Source organism: Lygodium microphyllum, chromosome 25, assembly GCF_053477565.2.
Source record: "Lygodium microphyllum isolate KBCC chromosome 25, Lygodium_microphyllum_v1.1.10, whole genome shotgun sequence".
Lineage (NCBI taxonomy): Eukaryota > Viridiplantae > Streptophyta > Polypodiopsida > Schizaeales > Lygodiaceae > Lygodium > Lygodium microphyllum.
Window position 1 is genome coordinate 37,189,878 of NC_141159.1, and position 4,487 is coordinate 37,194,364.

At 42.1% G+C, this 4,487-nt stretch overlaps 1 pseudogene; it reads right to left on the reverse strand.

The window, feature by feature from the left end:
* Positions 1-1,117: 1,117 nt before the first annotated feature.
* Positions 1,118-3,005, reverse strand: LOC148014099 (ADP/ATP translocase 3, mitochondrial pseudogene; annotated as a pseudogene).
* Positions 3,006-4,487: the final 1,482 nt, after the last annotated feature.

A 4,487-nucleotide genomic window follows, 5' to 3' on the forward strand; every position in this document is an offset into this window, starting at 1 on the left:
TGCTTCTTAACAAGCGCATTCATAGCATCAATGACATGTCTCCACTCCGTCTTTAAACCTGAATCGGTAGCTTGATCTTCCAAAAGATCATCCAACTTTTCCTGTAAATCAGCATCAGTAGCTTGTAAAAATAATTCAACTTTCTGCATCTCCAAATCTTGCTGCTCAGTTCCATCCAAGTGATCATAGCGGCTCTCAAACTCTCGCAGAAGGGCAGTAACTGAAAGTCCCTTATTAGGCATAGAAACCCATGCTAAGAAAATCCTGCGGTACATAAGACCTGTATCCTCCAGGAAATATTCATCTTTTAATGCCTTCTTAAACTCTGTCCAACCAGCATGTGTTCCTTGAATTTTTGAAATTCGGACTTCAAGCGCGCGAACCACGATCCGCAAGAAGTAGCGGCTCCAAATGTCTTGAGAAACCCCAAAAAACTTCATCTTTTCTTCATACAAATGCAGGTAAGTTGAAACTTGTTGGCTGTTGAATTGCTTCATCTCTTGTTGGACAGCCTTCAAGGCATCCATGGCATCACTATCGTGTTTCCCGTGTGCTTGCTGCTGCATATAGGATGTAAATGACTGAAACAGATGCTTCATGACATTCTCATCTCTCATCTCTTCTTGCGAGTCTCCCATCTTGCTGAAAATTGACGCAGCGCTTTCATGTCGAGTTCACCAGAAATGTCGTGTAGTTCATGCAAAAGCTGCTGAACACGGGGCTCAAGATGCTGCAAGGAAAGAGGCTAACAAGAAGAACTCAAATTTTTTATGCCAAAGATCACTATATTGCTTGTCAAGTGAATTACAACAAAGATACTGTCAACAAACAAATTTTGTTCAAGTCCTTTTTATCTCAGCATATAGCTTTTTGGACAAAGATTTTGTAGCTTCATCAGTTCATAAAGTGTCAAAGTATCCTGAGCAAGCCCATGTTCATTATATGCTGTCATGAACAGTTTTGATACAACACCCTACTGGTATCTCAACAAGTGAGCCACACCTTGGTAACCAAAGATTTGCCAATTGGAGAAACCTTGTCAAAACTTTTCTGAATAATCATAGTATGAAAGCTTTACCCTTCTTCTTTATTTCTGCATCCCTGTCTCCACTCTTCTTTAGGTGTTAATAGAGATTAGGATGATCTGTAAGCAAGCTGGGCAGAATGTTTCTCCTTCTGCAAGCTCTGGTACATTCTCATCATCAACTGCAGCAGCATCTTCAAAATCACAGTCGAGCTCTTCAGCATTTAACTCCCTTCAAAGCATCTGTGAAGTAAAGGAACGTAGGATCTGTGGCTCCTTCCTTGTAGTATGCAAAGACCAAAGAAGCGTCATCCTTCATGCTCTCATCCACAAATTATTGTAACTCGTTTAACTTAGACATGAGTCACTTCACTGCAGGCTCAATGCTCTTCTTGAACTTATCTTGTCGCTCAGCTTCCCGCCGCTCTTTCACCTGGCCAACATACCCTGTATGTCAACAGTAAAAACTTGTTGGTGAACTTCCTCCCAGTGAAGGCTACATCTTGAGCATTCAGCACTACACAAATGTCTCCTCTCTCTGTCAATAGTAGTGTGCTACGTTTTCAGGATGGCTCTGTTAACTTCGCAAAGCTCTTAGAACATGCTGCTAGTCGAGCGACTCTACGGCATACTTCTTGATGTTGTTGGCTTCTTTACTGGCATTAGTCCAGCTTGTGTGCCTCAATTGCGCCTATTGCTGCATACATAGAGCAGGAAGAAAGCATGCAGGGAGCAGGGCTTATCTTTACATTGCTCAAAATGATTTGTACAACTGGTCTGCTACAATCTCCATGCGGCGCATACACACCATGTTAGTGAAGAATCCGACTAGCTCTTTAGTGGAGGTGTCCACGATCTACGGAGACGGGTCAATCTTGTGGACCTTGAAGGGGATTGCGATCTCGACATCGAAGGGGGTGCAGTCGACAGAGAGGTGCCTGCACGAGAGGCTTTAGACTCACGGACCAGAAATAATCGTTCTGATGGAGAATTGAAGATGAATGTGTTTCTTGTCCGCTAAACATGCCATAAACCTAGCAATGGAACAAACGAGATACATAGTATATGCCCTTGCTCCCTTTGTCCACTAGCGTTGGCAGCCGATTTCGGAAGAGAGATAGAGTCCCCAAAGCGATGGCATCACACTGATTAAGATTCCCCCCCTTTCCAGCTGATCCCTTCGATTCCCTCCTTAATTGCCTGGTAAAGAGTGAAAAAACTCCTTTTTGACAAGAATAGGCTAAGCCAACACCAGTAGTGATACTCCATCCAACACCAGTAGTGATACTCCAGCCAAGCAAAAAGCTTGCCAAAAAGTTTTCCTGAAGACTTTCAATAAGCACAACTAGCTTCAGAGAGTCGTACATTCGCGGTACATTCCGAAGTATAGACCACAGTATACAATGATTCCAACACAAGAAATGTTGAATCCACGGTAAAGCCCTAGAAGACCATCAGACTTCAGAGTCTTCTTGTAGACATCCAAGAGTCCATTGAACTCACATTCCCCTCCTTTCTTTGCAGCCTTGGCATCATTGGCAAGGCGAGTCCTAGCATAATCAAGGGAATACACAAAAAGGAGGGAAGAAGCACCGGCCGCTCCACCGGAAGCCAGGTTACCAGCAAACTAGGCCCAATAGCCATCCTTCTCCTTCTTAAAGTTAAAGAGCTTCTTAAAGTAGTCCTTAAACGCAAAGTTGAGAGCCTGGGTAGGGAAGTATCTGATAACATTAGCAGTGTTTCCACACCACAAGGATATAAAACCTTCCTCCTGGATGGTTCTTTAAAAAAAAAAGTTCGCAATCCCCTTGTAAGGTTCCTGAAGCCTTCCTACCTTGATCATCTCATCTTGATTTTGGATAAGAAGCTTGACACGTTCTATGGGGGCAGCTGCAGTCTTTGAGACAGCTGTAGAGACTCCTCCCATCAAAAAGTCTATGGCAAAGGCATATGGACCCTTCTTCTCCATGGCATAAAGTACTAATGTATCTTCTTCAAAAATGCTTTGTCCCGCATATTACGTTGGCCTTGTTCACGTGCAACCTTTATCTTCATAGCTTAAATGTTGGCTTCTACAAAGCTTCCTTTGATTCCACGGTTTCCTGCACTTTTCTTGGAATTCATATTTGAAATTGATAGCATAATAATATTCTTTGGCATCAGTTTTTCATATTTTTCTGACACACACACAACATGCACACAAATAGAAACACACACAAACACAAACACACAAGTGGAGTATGTACATTGGATGCGGGTACTAAAAAAGACGGAAAGATAATGCAGCAATCAAACACAATGAAACACACGCGAAAAGATAACACAGATGCACAACAAAAATGGAGGTGTTTACGGCTTCGATGCGCATCAGCATGACACCGTCATTCCATTGGCCTAACAATTTGATTGGGCATTGGTTGTTGACTCACAGGAACAACATTAGGGTTCGAAGCTTGGCCTCCAACATTTGGTGGAGCTAACTAACTAGCCATAGGCATAGTCACACTGGGAGGAGCTAGAAGCAAAGGTACATTTTGAACCATGCTTCCTCTCCCATTAGGGTTATTCATAGACATCCCTTGACTTCCATTTATCAATGGTAAATTGCCTCCAGGTACTAGATCCACATTAAGATTTATTCAAGAGGAGTAGGCCGTTTGTAATTGTGACTCTACTCCTTCTGCTCGCGTAATGGCGCTATCTATATCAGCCAAAGCCACACTACTCAATTGTACCTAAATATTGAAATCCAATCCATGCAAGAAGTATTGCAATTGGGCAGTTAGTGGAATGGGAATATAAGTTTGTAACTTACGAAACACTTCCTTAAGCTTCTTGGCATAGGCTTTCAGATTCTCCTGGGGGTCTTGGCATGTTACATTCAAAACACGCAACCAATATTGGCCACCTCTTTCAAGGGCATATTCTCCTTGGAAAGCTGCATAAAATTGGTCGATTGTAGTTATGGCTCCAGTCTCTATGCTATGATACCATACTGTAGCCCTTCCTTTTAATGTCATGTTAAAGAACATCATAAGATGTCCCTCATCTTGGTATGTTCGATCGGATAAGGTTGCTAGTCGAATTTTGTGATCAGAGCGTCGTGATTGGATGGGTGGAGAATCATTGCAAAATCAAAATTTTTTGATACACAGTAATTACTCATAATGCAACACACAAAAAAATTTTCATCCAATAAGAACATAATTATCATCATAAACTATAAAAAATCCTTCATTTTCTTCATAAAAATGATCATATCGTGTTTTTACGTAACCGGAGACGCCTTGAATGACTGCATAACTAGCAAATGGAGCCTCCATTGCTCTCAATCCAATGTTTTACATTAATCTTCAGCATCTCCATCAATCTCCATCACCACTTCCTTCATTCTCCTTCCCCGATTCCTCCTTTAAGATGGTACACATAAACAGCCCATAGAGAAGAGAGAGAGGGAGGAGAG